This window comes from Pseudorca crassidens, chromosome 2 (genome assembly GCF_039906515.1).
Source record: "Pseudorca crassidens isolate mPseCra1 chromosome 2, mPseCra1.hap1, whole genome shotgun sequence".
In the NCBI taxonomy this organism is placed as follows: domain Eukaryota; kingdom Metazoa; phylum Chordata; class Mammalia; order Artiodactyla; family Delphinidae; genus Pseudorca; species Pseudorca crassidens.
In genome coordinates this window covers 176,273,560-176,289,488 of record NC_090297.1, presented here as the reverse complement: position 1 = coordinate 176,289,488, position 15,929 = coordinate 176,273,560, and the positions used below count along the sequence as shown (strand labels likewise).

The window sequence follows — 15,929 nt, the reverse complement described above, 5'->3', positions numbered from 1 at the left end:
TCTGTAAGTAGGAGGTACTTGCCAAATAATGACGTCACCCTTGTTTATTGCCGAATGTTCTACTTCCTGCTTTGGTCTTATCTTGACATTGGTCAGTGTTTTTTCCCAAATTGTCATCTTCACAGCTGTGTTTAGCGATTATCTTTAAGAAATACACATGCAGAAATGAATTATATTTATACAAAAGTCGTTTCTCTTTTCAAAGTTTGCTACTGTAGTTAGGATTGTTGTAATACAAACAACAGTGAGCAAAATCTTCAGGCTTCCACTTCAGATTAGGGTAATTAAAGGAAAAAAATATGTATCTCTTACATAATATAAATATGTATGTAATTGACATAATATAACTATGTATTATTTTTGTAAAGAATTATAGAAGTTCTCTAACTTTTAATAATTCTATTATTAATATTCCCTGCAAGAAAAAATGGAAAACTGCTGATGGTGTGAGTGTTTTCAGAATATTCTGAGCCAAGGTTTTTCTTAATTCAGTAGAAAACACTTTTATGCTCAAGGGTCTAATTTAGTTATTTTAATGTTTACTGTTATTGATGTTACAGATCAGTTCCTTTTCAGAAGAGATGAATATAGAAAAGATGTTTAATGATACAACATACAAATAACTAGGGGTTATTATTTATTATTCCCTGGTGGCGCAGTGGTTGAGAGTCCGCCTGCTGATGCAGGGGACACGGGTTCGTGCCCCGGTCCGGGAAGATCCCACATGCCGCGGAGCGGCTGGGCCCGTGAGCCATGGCCGCTGAGCCTGCGCGTCCGGAGCCTGTGCTCCGCAACGGGAGAGGCCACAACAGTGAGAGGCCCGCGTACCACACACACACACAAAAAAAGTAATCAGGAAAATTCCCTGGCGGTCTAGTGGTTAGGGCATGGGTTTGATCCCTGGTCGGGGAACTAAGATCCCACATGCCGCGCAGCATGGCCAAAAAAAAAAAAATTCAGTTAAAAAAAATTATAAAAACAAATTTAAGAAAGTAAAAGTAATTAATACATTTCTAAGATTATTCGTGTTCGTAGGTTTCTCTCTAATGTGTTGCTTCCAGCTGCCTCACAGTACCCCATGGGGCACATCCACCACGTTTACACATTTATTGTCCCATCTCTGTGAAAGAGCCTTCAAAGAATATCTGTTTACATTGTCCTCTAAACTATTAATATCTTGTGAAAATTTCCCCGGATGCGTGATCAGGAGCAGATTGTGTATATTTTATTTAACTAAGTAACTGAAGACTGCTCTCCAGCATGCTCTCAGCAGTGTGCCTTTCCCCAGCAAAGACTGAGGGCTTGTCCATGCCCAGCACTTGGCATTACACAGCTTTCCAGTGGAACTAAAGTGATGAGTTATTAGTGCTTTTATGTGCATTTCTCTGGTAACTATGATTTCAAGCACCTCATCTTCTATTTGTCAGCTTGTTTGGTTTTCTCTGCTGGAAAGGGTCTGACATGTCCTTTGTTTATTTTTGCTTCAGGATTGCAAAGGGTTTTTTTGTTGTTTTTGGTTGATTATCAAATTTATTGGTAATTTTTTGCTTCTTGGGTTATGCTTTGAAAGTATTATTTAAGAAGCTCTTTTTTTTTTCTCGGTCATAGTAATTTTCCAACATTTTATTTTGCTGAACATTTATTTGACATTGAGGTCTTTAGTCTGCCTAGATTTCCCATTTTTGTATGGTCTTAGGTAGGGATCCAGTTTTATATGCGTCCATATAGTCAGTCTATTTTCCCACACCAAACAATCCTTCCTTTTCTTGTTGATTTGTGGAGTACCCTATTGACAGGGTGTCTGTGTATATATCTGTCTGTGAGCTCTCCATATTGGTCTATTGATCTATTTGTCTTTCTTTGCACCAATGGCTTTTGAATCAGTCAGAGCAGGCTATATTATGCTGGGGTAATAAACAACTTGAAAACATCGGTCACTTAGAACAAAAGTTTCTTACCCATGCTACAGATCCATGGCAGGTCTTCAAGGTGCTCCAATCATTAGCTTCTCAGGAATACTGGCTTTTGGAGCAGCCTGTAACTTAGGCATTGCTATTCATGAGCCAGAAGAAAAGACAGATTAGAGGTTTTTATGTTGATAATTAAATAAATGCTCCAGTCCAGAAGTGACATACCTAACTTTGGCTTGTAATTTATCATCGAAAACAGGGGTCCAGGAAGTAACATTCAGAACTATTCAGAAATATTATATCTTGGTCATAATTTCTGAGTATCAAATTCTCTTATTTACACATTCTTAATATACATCTTCTTTATTCTCTCCCTTCCAAACAGAGGGCTACTTAGTCCAGTTTTTTAAAATTACTTATTCGTGTTACTTCATATCTCCAAATATGTCCAGATTGCTCTCCAGTTTGCCTTTCCTGACCACCTCTGTCTCCAGTTCATCACTTACGTTATTACTGATGTAATTGTTCTGAATTCAATACTGATATTTTCAATAACCAGCTCAAAGTCTGTGACTTTCTCTCACTGCCATTTGGCATGGCATTCGAGGCCTTTCTTCTACTTGCTTTTTTCTTTCTTAAATTATCCTCCAGCCACACTGTAAGTTTTGTGTGTACGCAAAGCACTTTATACCTCTCTGTCTATGTTCAGTAGCTTTTTATCCTTCTGTGCCCTTCTCTCATTTGCCACCTCTTAAATTTTAGGATTCCCTTCATATTTTAATACCTCAGTCTTATTTTTATCAAAGCAATCATGGTGCCTTTTGCCCTTATTAGCTTATAGATCCACACAAGTCTAATATAAGTGTCTTGAAGAAGCATGTTACATGGGATCTGTCTTTAGATTACTCTGTCTAACATGTGCTTAGCATTCACTGATTTTTTTTTGAAGTCATGAATGCATAAAAGAATAAGCAAATAAAATATACTAGTGATCATCAATTATGAATTTCTACAAGGTTCAGTTCTGGGATTTAACAAGAGTTATTTTGATTCTTGAGCACCTCTGAAATTTTAGGACATGTTGAGAGGTTTATCCACCTAGATTAGGCTGCCATGATTGATAAGTTGCCCTGACTGTGCAGAAGAAAGGCTTTAGCAAAGAGTTGCTGGAAAGGTTCTATGGCTATTACAGCAATGGTTAAGTAGAATTCCTATGTTAGGTAACAAGTATCAGCCATTCTTCCTGTACATCACTTGGAATTTGACATCTAGACAATTCAGAAATTTTACCTCTAGTATAAATGTTTAAATAAAAACAGTATGATTACATATATATGTACAAACATGCTGACATTATATATCACATGATGTAGTTAGAAAATAAACATCCCTAAGATAAGTTTCCAGTGAGTTTAGTTAGATGACCCTAAGGGCAGGTGTTCTAGCCGTGCTACAGATATTTTGCATCTAGGAAAATGCATTATAAACAAACTGTCAAATATAGCTTCTTCCAAAGGATACACAATCCCAAGGAGCCATTGATTTGCACATTGCTTAGCAACGTAATCATAACATTTCTAAAATTTAGAAACTGAGGATGCAAAAGATATAACCCTGTGGTTGGTTTCATGCCCTGTTGTGAGGTGTGGAGACATTTTTTCTGTTATATGCAATGAGCAACTTAAAAAATACAGTCCAAGTAACTTATTTTTATGTAGTTTTTCTGAGGAGCATATTTTTTAAAATAGTTTTGAGAGTTTCCTGCATTCTATATCTCTTATTAGATTTGCTATGACCCCATGGTGAGAGGAATGACTAAAATCTGGGGGGAAATAATTAGAATTTAAAGTGTCTTTGACATATTTGAGAAATGGTGAGTAGTAATGCTTTGTGTTACCTTCATTCTCCAATATATTGCTTGATCTGACTGCTAAAAACAGAATACAGAAAATTCATTTGAATTTCAGCAAGAGTAATTTGGATCAAGAATAAGAAAACTCTTTCTGGTTCAAAGAGAAGTTAGACATGAAAGTGGATTACTGATGAAAGCTGTATTTTCCTATTCACTGAAAATCATTAAATATGGACAAACCATGATTTGAACCAAAAAGTTAAGGTATAGATATTGGAGTAAAATTGATGGTCAAACTCTAAATGACTGTTTCCTCTTTTGCCTGCTTTATATATCAATATTTTCTTTTATTAACTTTAGACAAATAAATGAATGCATAGTGTATCTATATGCCATAATTATTTTAATAAAATCATAGAGTTGTTGTTTATTGTAAATTAGAAGTTTTTGGTGAAGTGGTTTAGGTGAAATTTCCAGACAACCTACATGACAGTGACAAACCAAGCAATCAGTCTTCTCTCTTGGGCATTTTAAATGTAAAGCACAGAGTTCTTTTAGGGAAAGAAGTTGACATATACACAGGCAATCAGCCGTCTCTTACTGATGACACTCTATAGTAGAGAATTTGGCCTTGTCCAAAGAGAGGTCTACACTTTGCCCTTTGGCTTCTAAGAGGTGACCTATGTCATATATGAGCCACGTGCCTTTGTTTGGGTGAGGACTGACCACATCCAGTAAACACAGAGTAGGGGCTGGCCACGCCAGAAAGACCAACACGTGATTTTGGATAGGAGCTTTGGGTCATGCAGTATCAGTGGACCCAGAGACTGAGTTCAGTTATGTGGGCAATCAGTCCATTAATCAATCATGTCTACATGATCAATCTCCAATAAAAACTCTGGATATCAAGACTCAGGTGAACATTGTTGGTTTGCAGCACTCGTGGCATATTGCCACGAGTCTGGGAGGGTAATGCTGCCTGAGGACAACAGAAGCTTCAGATTTGGAATGCTCTCAGATTCTGCACCATGCATCTCTCCCTGTGGCTGATTCCTATTTGTATCCTTTCCCTGTCATAAACCATAGCCGTGCATATAATGCCTTTGAGTGAGTTCTGTAAATCCTTCTAGTGAATTATTGAACATGAGCATGATTTGGGGAAACCCCCAAACCTGTCAGAAATGAGAGCAGTCTTAGTACTGTGCCTTCAAACTTTGCATTTTGGCCAGCTCTGGGTAGACTTGTAAAGAATTATTTCAATCTAAATTTCAAGAAAACAGAGCTTTCTAGAGAAAGGTAGAATATAGACTTGAAGGAGAAAATAATTGCCCTTTAACCTCTTTATAATCATACAAACACAAAGGCCTAGCAGCTTCCATACAATTGTGGAATAATGTCATTTTGGTCCTTTTTCTACTTTAAGTGAAACTAAGTAACATTCCTAATCACTGCTAGTATTGTTCATTAAGTTAGGGTGCAGGGAAAAATAATATGAAAGTAAGTTGCTACAGTTTCCTCTTCTATAGGTGGTTATGAAATCAAAGTAATCCATTTACTTAGTAAATGGATTAGAACACCACCCACAAAAGTGGACTCTAATATTTTCACAATTAAAAAGGCCCATCAAACATTGTGTGTCATTTTAAATGGTAAAATGGTATACTGTACAAAGTACTAACCACTCTGCTAATTGCTCTACATAGACTACGAGTTTATCATTAAACGAACCCTGTGAGGTAGAATGCTAATTTTATTCCCCTTTAGAGGTGAGAAAATTGAGAAAAGCAAAAGTTAAGTTACTTGTTTATTGACCCAACATGCCATATTGAAAACTTATAAGCAACTAAAAACATTTTTAGATGGTGTTTGAAGGCAATAAAACATCTTTTTAAAAATTTTTAGTTTACTTTTTTATTTTTTTGCGGTACGCGGGCCTCACACTGTTGTGGTCTCTCCCGTTGTGAAGCGCAGGCTCAGCGGCCATGGCTCACGGGCCCAGCCGCTCCGCGGCAAGTGGGATCTTCCCGTACTGGGGCACGAACCCCTGTCCCCTGAATTGGCAGGCGGACTCTCAACCACTGTGCCACCAGGGAAGCCCTAAATTGTTATTTTATATTGGAGTATAGTTGATTAACAATGTAGTGTTAGTTTCAGGTGTACAGTAAAGTGATTGAGTTATACATATACAAGTATCTATTCTTTTTCAAATTCTTTTCCCATTTAGGTTATTACAGATTATTGAGCAGAGTTCCCTGTGTTATACAGTAGGTCCTTTTTGGTTATCCATTTAAAATATACTAGTGTGTACATGTCAATCCCAAACTCCCAATCTATCCCTGCTCCCTATCCTTCCCCCCGGTAACCATAAATTCCTTCTCTAAGTCTCTGAGTCTATTTCTGTTTTGTAAATAGGATCATTTGTATCATTTTTTTTTAGATTCCACAGATAAGTGATATCACATGATATTTGTCTTTCTCTGTCTGACTTACTTCACTTAGTATGATCATCTCCATGTCCATCCATGTAGCTGCAAATGGCATTATTTCATTCTTTTTAGTAGCTGAGTAATAATTCCATTGTATATATGTACCACATCTTCTTTATCCATTCATCTGTCGGTGGACATTTACGTTGCCTCTTTAATCCTTCAAATGTAATCATACAATTAAAAATGAGCATTGGACAATTTCCTAACTAGAAATAAGAAATAAGGGGCTAGAATAAGGATATAGTTATGTCACACCAGAGTGTCTTTTTTTTTGGCCACACCACACAGCTTGCAGAATCTCAGTTCCCCTACCAGTAATCGAACCTGGGCCACAGCAGTGAAAGCCCAGAATCCTAACCACTGGGCCAACAGGAAACTCCCCACACCAGAGTGTCTTTGCCTGAAGACCAAGACTCACCAGTGAGAATCACACAGAATCAAAAAGAAAGAGAAATTAAAAATGCTCAAGAACTAACTCTTTTCTTAGTCATTTATATTTAAAAATGAATTTTTAAAATAAATTTACCTTTCAAATCTGTTTCTCCTTAAAAATGTCATTGCATATTTTATATATGTTTTAATATATTTTTATGTCTCCTTTATGTGTTCTGCGTGGAACTTTATTCCATCATTTGAAGAAACCGGAACACATGAGAAATAAAATGAATAAAAATAGTATAAAGAAAGTAATGAGGTTAACACAATAAATCATGCTTTTGAGGTCTTGTCAGATGTTGTCTATAAATGCCTCTGAGGGTGCTCCCCAAACACCATGATACAGTAAGGTTAGGACACTACATACCAACTTCATTTGTAAACCTGACAGAGAAAATTTAAAAAGATATAACTAGAAAAAAAAAAGTCATGACTCAAAAAATGTAATAGCAGAGAGATTTTCAGAACTTAAGATAATCATGGGTATTCCACAGTACAAAGTTGTGGCAGGAAAGGGCTGCATCCCCCTCCCTTGTGTCTAAATCTTAACCTGTGAATTGTTCTTAAAGTGAAGTTTGTTGGCTCTGGATCAACGTAAAGATAAAGGTCCAGCTTCTGCTACTTCTTCCTTCCTCTTCCACTGGCTTGATACAGACAAGCTTGATAATTTTGGAAGTCATGTGTTGAGACTAGCAGAACCATAAGGTAGAGGGATTCTAATACCTGAATCAACACTTGGATGAGAACTGATCAGGCTTATTTGTTTAATAATTAATGTGAACAAAAAATAAACTTTTATCGTGTTCAAACAATTATATATTATAAGGTAGGGTAAGCCTAATTAATACACCTTTTGAAGACAACATCCATCAACGTGCAGTCCATGGAACATTATTTCCATATAACATAGCATTGTTTATTCATTCATTTGATCATTCATTTACTTATTTGTTAAATTTGTATTATTAGGTGTCTCATTACTTTCCAGGGGTTTGAGGCAACAATAGAAAATTAAAAAAGTAAATATGATTATTTCAGATAGATTTAAATGTATTGAAAGAGTATGTCAAGAATATAGAAAGCAGTATTTTTTTTAAATTATAAATAGTATTAGGGGATACATTATAATTATTGATCTCATAAAACCTCTGTGAGAATTGTAATTAAAACTGGAGATTGAAGAAAGATACATGCACCCTTATGTTCACAGCAGCACTATTTACAGTAGCCAAAACATGGAAACAACCTAAATGTCCATCGATAGATGAATGGATAAAGAAGATATGATACATATATATAATGGAATACTACTCAGCCATAAAGAAGAATGAAATAATGCCATTTGCAGCAACATGGATGCAACTAGAGATTCTCATACTAACGGAAGTCAGAAAGAGAAACACAAATACCATATGATATCACTTATATGTGGAATCTAAAATATGACACAAATGAACCTATCTACAAAACAGAAACAGACTCACAGACATAGAAAATGGACTTGTGGTTGCCAAGGGGGAGGGAAGGACGGGGAGTTTGGGATTAGCAAATGTAAACTATTACATATAGAATGGATAAACAACAAGGTCCTACTGTATAGCACAGGGAAGTATATTCAATATCCTGTGATAAACCATAATGGAAAAGAAGATTTAAAAAAAGAATGTCTATATGTGTATAACTGAGTCACTTCGCTGTACAGCAGAGATTGGCACTACATTATAAATCAACTATACTTCAATAAAAAGTAAATAAAATTTAAAAAAACTGGAGATTGAAAAAGAGTCAGGCAAGTAGATACCTAGGCAAGAGTTCTCCAGGAAAAGGAACTAATATGTGAGGCAGCCCTATGGGAGTTTCTTTAATAGCAAGGAGTTACTCAATTCTGGCTAAAATTGAAATGCAGATAAAAAAATATGATTTCAAATTTTTCATGCAGTTCATATTTTTTTCCACAAAGGAAGTTTAAAGAAGTAATATTTTTGAATAATGTTAGATAAAAAATATTTTGCTATAAAACAATCCCTTAGCTTTACTTCAATTTTATATGGTAAACATAAGTTTAAAAATTCGTAGTTTGTATAACAATTGCAAATTTAATTGAACCCATTCAAGTAATGCACATTTTCTTATATTTTTCTGTATTAATTTTGACTTTTCTGTACTTGTGTAATGTGCTTCTCTTATTTTTACATAGCTAAATTCATTCTAAAATAAGATAAAATAAAAATTTAGAGACTCAGCTTTACCTGGTGTGAAGGTTAATTTTATGTCAACTCGGCTAGGCTATGGTGCACAGTTGTTTGGTCAAACACCAGTCTAGGTGTTGCTGTGAAGACATTTGTTAAATGTGATTGACATCTAAATCATAGACTTTGAGTAAAGCAGATTACCTTCCATGAAGTGGGAGGGCTTCACACCATCTATGGAAAACTTTAAGAGAAAAGACTGAGGTCCCCTGAAGGGGAAGGAATTCTGCCTCCATGTTGTCTTGGACTTGAGACTACAACACAGACTGCTGCAGGAATTTCCAGTCTGCTGGCCTTCCCTGTGGGTTTTGGACATGCCAGCCCCACAATCACATGAGCCAGTTTCTTAAAATTAATATTTTCTCTCCCTCTCTCTCTCTCCCCCAATATGCTATTGGTTCAGTTTCTCTGAAGAAATCCGACTACTACTAATACATTTGACTATAAAGTATCTGCCTCATCGTGAAATTTGACTTTTGTTAGATCAACCCAAGATCAAATACATCTCAGGGCAGAAAATTCTTTACTAATGCATTAAGAATTCTGAAACACAAAGCGCCAAAACAGGTTCTATGGTGGTTATAGGAATTAATGAATCATTGCATAGTAACTGTGAAAAAAAAAGATTCAAAGAATATGAGATTGAAAAGCACTGCTTAAAAAAATACACAAGCATCTATTTAATGCCTTCTAGTCTAGCAAATATTTATAAGGATGATTTACTCTTTCAAATGAAGAGTTTCTACATATTGCAATTATAATATTAAGATTATTATTTTAAAGTTTATTTTTATTTCTATACATATTTTTTCCCATTAAATAACCCACTAGATTGTGTTATGAATCCTGAGAACAAAAGATATGTCAAGGATTTATCACATAAACCTGAGAACTTTGCACTTATTTTTTTCACAGCTACTCAGAATGATCATCTGTGGGTTGAAGCTGCTGCATATATGAAATGAATGAATGCTCTTTGAGGAATGCAAAGCAGAATTCTTTGTTCTAGTGGTGTAGGAATTGTGCTGACAGTGAAATATTTATAAGGTAATTTTAAGTTAGATGTACTTGATAAATGCTTTGTGATGATAAAATTCACTTGATTATAAAGAAATATTTTTATTGAAACATAGTTCTTTTACAATGTTGTATTAATTACTGCTGTCCGGCAAAATGATCCAGTTATACACACACACATATATATATATTTTATATATTTTTTATATTGTTTTCCATTATGGTTTATCATAGGATATTGAATATAGTTCTCTGTGCTATACAGTAGGACTTTGTTGTTTATCCATTCTACATATAAAAGTTTACATCTGCTAAGCCCAACTTCCCACTCCATCCCTCTTCCAACCCCGTCCCCCTTGGCAACCGCCAGTCTGTTCTCTGTGGCTGTGATTCTGTTTCTGTTTCATAGATAGGTTCATTTGTGTCATATTTTAGATTCCACATATAAGTGATATCATATGGTATTTGTCTTTCTCTTCCTGACTTATTTCACTGACTATTATAATCTCTAGTTGCATAAAGAAATATTTTAGACTTTGAAAAAGATGATAGCATGTTGAAGAGACATCATAAGTTCTTTAACAGCTGATGAGTTAGATGGGCCTCTGTGAGGCTCCTGGGCTCATGGGTGTGTTCCAAGAGTGAGCTTCCTGAGAAAGTAAGGTGAAAGTACTGCTCAGACAAATGTATGGACACCAAGACGGGGAAAGAGGAGGTAGGATGAATTGGGAGATTGTGATTGACATATATACACTACTATGTATAAAATAGATAACTAGTGAGAACCTACTGTATAGCGCAGGGAACTCTACTCAGTGCTCTGTGGTAACCTAGATGGGAAGGAAATCCAGAAAAGAGGGGATATATGTATATGTATGGCTGATTCACTTTGCTGTACAGCAGAAACTAGTATAAATTGTAAAGCAACTATATTCCAATTAAAAAAAAAAAAGAAAGTACCTCTTAGTACGATGATCTGCCTCTGAAATAATATAGCACCATCACCCCCACACTCTATTGCTTGAAGTTGTCTCAGGTGTCTTCCCAGATTCAAGACATGAGGGTGAAGAATAAATCCCAGTACTTGATGTGAGGCATGTCTGAATCAAGAGTCACCTTGTGAGATCATGTAGAATGGGAGTGATCATTGTGGTCATCTTTAGAAAATACAATCTGTTGCAGGGATATAGTAGAGACATTAAAACTTCCATAGTTGTGGGAAGAATTCAGATAGTGAAGTTCTGAACATGAGAACTAGATGATCAGAGTTGCCATGGACTTAGTCTATCTGAGAAGCCCAGTGTTGGTGTTGCCGATCTGGGACAGTCTACGGGAAGCTATGGTGACTGCTGTTACACTACCCGGCATTTAGTGATGGGGCCGTGCTGCTCTTATTCTGCAGGGCTGGCAGTCCACAGCCAGCACTGTATACAGAGCAGAGGGAGAGAGGACCAGCTGGGACGTGGGGAGCAGCCCTGCGGCTGTTTGTCATGTCGTGTCATGAATCTAACCATGATAACCTTCAAGCAGTCATGGCATCTGCCTTCCTTCCATCTCTAAAATATTGTACCATTTACTTTTGTAAGTTATGAGAAATATAGTTCCCTCTTAACAAATTTGCCACTATGCAAAGCACCCCACTGAACCTAATGTGATCCGCTGAGAAGAAGGTAACATAGGTGGAGTGTGCACATTTCAACAGGCCCCTGAACAAACTTTCTTCTCAAGCTGCTCTAGTTGAGCACAGTTTTTTTTTTTTTTTTTTTTGATTTTGACGCATTGTCTTATTTTATTCAAATAGCAGTCTGCTCACACATGGTCCAAGAACACCCAAATAACAAAGCAAAGATTGGTCTTCAAACATTGTAGCCAATGATGCCACGCTTGTCTATGATCTCGCCAACATAAAACCACATCCACACCTCAGTGGCCACCAAACCATTCAGTAAAGCTTCCTTAACTGTAAGCTGTTTGAAGCTACCAGTTTGAGCACTATTGATAATTTTTTTCAAGATCTGAATAGCTGTAGGGATCTCAGCAGGGGTTGGAGGAACCAGCTCAACCTTGTCATAGTGCCAGAATGTGGCCAATCGAGGCTTCGAGTGAGTCACAGCAGCACTGACCAGCGCCGGGGCCTTCTCCGCGAGGTTACGGGCAAACTGGGCCATGGTTCTAGGACGGGAAGCCCGTCGCGCCGACTGGCCGGCTGAATGACACCTCTCCTTTCTTAATGTTGATAGATATGCCCACAAGCAATTTTGCAATATTTTAAAAAAATAATCTAAGAGACTTCCCTGGTGGCGCAGTGGTTAAGAATCCGCCTGCCAATGCAGGGGACACGGGTTCGAACCCTGGTCGGGGAAGATCCCACATGCTGCGGAGCAACTAAGCCCACGCACCAAAACTACTGAGCCCACGTGCCACAACTATGGAAGCCCACGCACCTAGAGCCTGTGCTCCGCAGCAAGAGAAGCCACCTCAATGAGTAGCCCATGCACCTCAATGAAGAGTAGCCCCAGCTTGCCCCAGTTGAGTAGCCCCAACTAGAGAAAGCCCGCATGCAGCAATGAAGACCCAACACAGCCAAAAATAAATAAATAAAAAAAATAATAATCTCTGAGTTTAACCTTGGAATTCCTGAGAATAATGAGGGTCATTGAAAATAGATCACAAATTAGTGCTGAAATGTAAAGATTCTGAGCTTGTTATTTAGTTTCAAGGTGTCTTAAACTTTATGTAAATGAAAGAAGAATCATTGTCCAATATATCAACACATATTTTTGGTCTCTTACTCTGTGCCCAGTATGCAAAAAAGGGTACAAAAACAGAAGGCATGACATTTGTCTTAAAATTACTTACATGGTTTACAAGGAGACAGAATAGACACAAATGGGAGATTCAGATGATGATAAATAGGTTACCATTAAAAGCTAATACGTATGTTACAGATATCAATGTAATAAAAATTTCAAAAAGAAATTTTTGTTAAGGACACATTAGAACACTTCTTGCAAGAGGGATAGAACTGGGTTTTGATGATCAGATAAGATTTGGAGATGTGAAAAGGATTCAGGCACACATTACTTGGGTGATATGAAGAATTAATGATTTGAACAACCAAATGGTGAATTTAGTTCTTTTCTCCTTAAGCGTCTGAAATCTGTAAAACAGAGCATAAATGAAGATGTGAAGGATAGGTTTTTTTTTTTTTTTTGAGAGGATGACTGAGATTGTACATGACTTACTATAAGTCCTGGGAAACTTAAATGGAAGTTAAGTGGTCATGAACACTGCTGAAAATTCCTAAACAAATTTATGGGACTTATTTTCTTTTTAAATCCTTTTTATAAGCCTGCATACACAAACTCAAATTACAGTCTGTGGGCAGATAATTGAAGCTCTTGGTTCCTTTTATTGAGGATAAGTTCACTCATTTTCTATAGCATCACAATAGTTTCAGTATTGCTTAATCATGCTAAGCTTTAGCATTTAAAGCACTTTACATAATATAATTTTACTACGGCACAAATTAATGTTTCAAAGTCTTCTCCAACAAGTGTATAAAATATATGAGGATACAGTACCATTTAGGAAGAGCAGCAGTAATGTGACTATCAAGACTCATTTCTTTTAGTATTCTGGTTCTCCCCAAATAATGTCTACTGGCTCTCTGAATTACCTTGGTTGTTTCCCTTTGTTGCTTTGACTAGCAAACTATAACAAATTTTCTTCTATTCAAACACAAACACTTCTTTCTAATTTCTGTGCTGAGCTTTCCAGTTTTTTTAATATTTCCCTTCTTTGGGGTTTTCATAAACAATATATTATGGTAATGATATTAATGATCTGTTCTCTCTTCTGCTTTTCAGATCTGTGACAGGCTAGTTAATCTTCAGCGGAATATGCAAATAGAACTTCTGAATTTGGCCTGCAGATACCTTTGAGACGTAAGTGTAAAAGTTAACTTCACTAACAAAATCAGTGCCTGCAGAAGCTTTCCTATTTCGCGGTTAGTATATTGAATGTATCATCAGTTACATTTAAGAAACGTTATTTAATTCAGACATTGATTGATTGATTGTGCTTTAAATGTTTACCTTGAGTCTGAGTCTCTAAAAAGACACAGTATTTCCAAAGACTTCTCAAAATACTTTCAATAGTGATACAAGTAAATCTATGAGTTTTGCATTTTTACTGCCAGATGCTGAGAAAAGTGAGGAAGACTTCATGAGAGAAAAGCAATGTTGGATTAATATTTGTTCTTTCTTTGTCTAACTTTCAAGGAAAAGGGTCCTTTTTAGGATCTTAGTTGCAGTCATTCAAATTATTAGTAATGCAACCTTTTTGCAAATCAAAATATATTTATTAACGTATTTGCTCCCATGGTGACTAAAAAGAAAGGAAAAAGCATTCTGTGCAATATTAATTGTAATGTTGTTTGAAGTTTAAAATTCTCAGACTATTTTAAAACTTAATTTCACAGATAATAAGCACTTATATAGTGGCTCCTCGTGTCACTGAAATGCAATTCCATGCGAAACTTAAATCTTTCTTTGACTCTCCAGAGATAAAATTGGGTATGGCATAAACTTTGATGACACAATAGCAATTGTAGCTTGCAAAACCATTTTAATTGACTGTGTACCTGGTTATAGGTTGGATTCGCTGGGCAACAAATTTTGAGATGGAGGTTAGCATGCAGGATGTTTGCTAAGGAGTGCTTTTGGGATCCACCCTGTGTAAAGGAGAAAAGAAAGCAGAGGTTCAGCTGTGAAGTCATCCTAATAAAGACCTCCACTGACCTCCACAGGGGCCATGGACCTGGGATTCAAAACTATCTCAAGATAGGGTGAGGGATCCAGGCCTTTTCTTCTCATGTTGATAGTAATTAGAGGTAGAGTGCCTCTGGATGGATGTGTAACCTTAGAGAGGCAGGTATTTTTATCTGAGGCAGTCCCCGAGGAGGCTGGACATGGAGAGCTGTTTTCTGGCAAGACTCCCAGCAAATACAGGAATATTTCCATCGTTCTGAAGATCATATTCTCCATCACAATTCTCCTTATAGATTCTCTGCTGGGAGCAGCTCTTTCAAGATTCTAGTGGGTGTCTCTTCCTGGGGAAAATTAGCAACGGAAGGTAGATAGGACACATTGCAGCCCCCATCACTGTAATGATCCCTTCTCCCCTATCCATTCTAGACACCCCCCTCACCTTTAGCAAAGACCCCTGCTGGTCACAGTGGTTTACTTGTTTGTCATGACACAGACTCTTCTCCTTGAGGGGTCTGACACCCTGTTGTCAGACCGAGCAGGGAGAGAAGTCCTGGGATGAGAAACACCTGGGTGACTGGCGCTGGCGGCCCCTCTTCCAAGACTCCTCCATAAGAAGTCTGGCTCACACCACCTATCAAGCAAACCCCAATCCTTGTGGATGCCTCATCCCCCAGGCTTCCTCCCAGCTCCGGGTCACAGCGCAGAGATACCTCTCCCCTGGGAGCCCAGCCAGGTACAGGGGGATGTGCTCTGACTGAAAGGCTGTGCAGGGGAGGGACTTCCCTAAGCCAGAAGAGGTGGGGGTGAGCTGCACCTGCGTGGGCCACAGATCCAGAGCCTTCCAGTGTGCCAGTGTCCCGGGTTAGGGTTAGGTTTAGGGTTGGGGTTAGCCCACCCCAATGTGGGCTTCTGGTGTGGAACACTGTGGCCCCAATCAGATGTCTGCCAAGGTCCAAGGCCACAGCAACCCAAATGTGACACTGCATGTCCTCGGGACCAGTAGTTCCTCCCGGCAGCTGCAAGTTTGTCCCAGGAGATTGTCTCTACCTGCTCCTCAAGTCTTTCCCCTGAAGAACAGCCTCAGGGCATTCTGCTCCCTATCTGACCAGACCAGATGCCCACAGCCTGTGATGGGGGAGCTGATCCTTTCCCCTGGGTCCCTCCAGCAGGAATTAGTCTCCTCTTTTGAACACCATGAGGACGCT

General features: G+C 37.7%; 1 long non-coding RNA gene and 1 pseudogene across 1 annotated transcript in view; one reads left to right on the top strand and one right to left on the bottom strand.

The window, feature by feature from the left end:
- LOC137212238 (uncharacterized) overlaps positions 1–15,929 on the top strand; it is a 541,428-nt gene that overhangs the window by 137,082 nt on the left and 388,417 nt on the right. The window contains exon 3 of the long non-coding RNA XR_010937410.1: positions 13,822–13,899. This is a non-coding gene — a long non-coding RNA (uncharacterized lncRNA). The remainder of the gene's footprint in view (positions 1–13,821; positions 13,900–15,929) is intronic.
- LOC137212224 (ATP synthase subunit g, mitochondrial pseudogene) lies at positions 11,809–12,150 on the bottom strand (annotated as a pseudogene).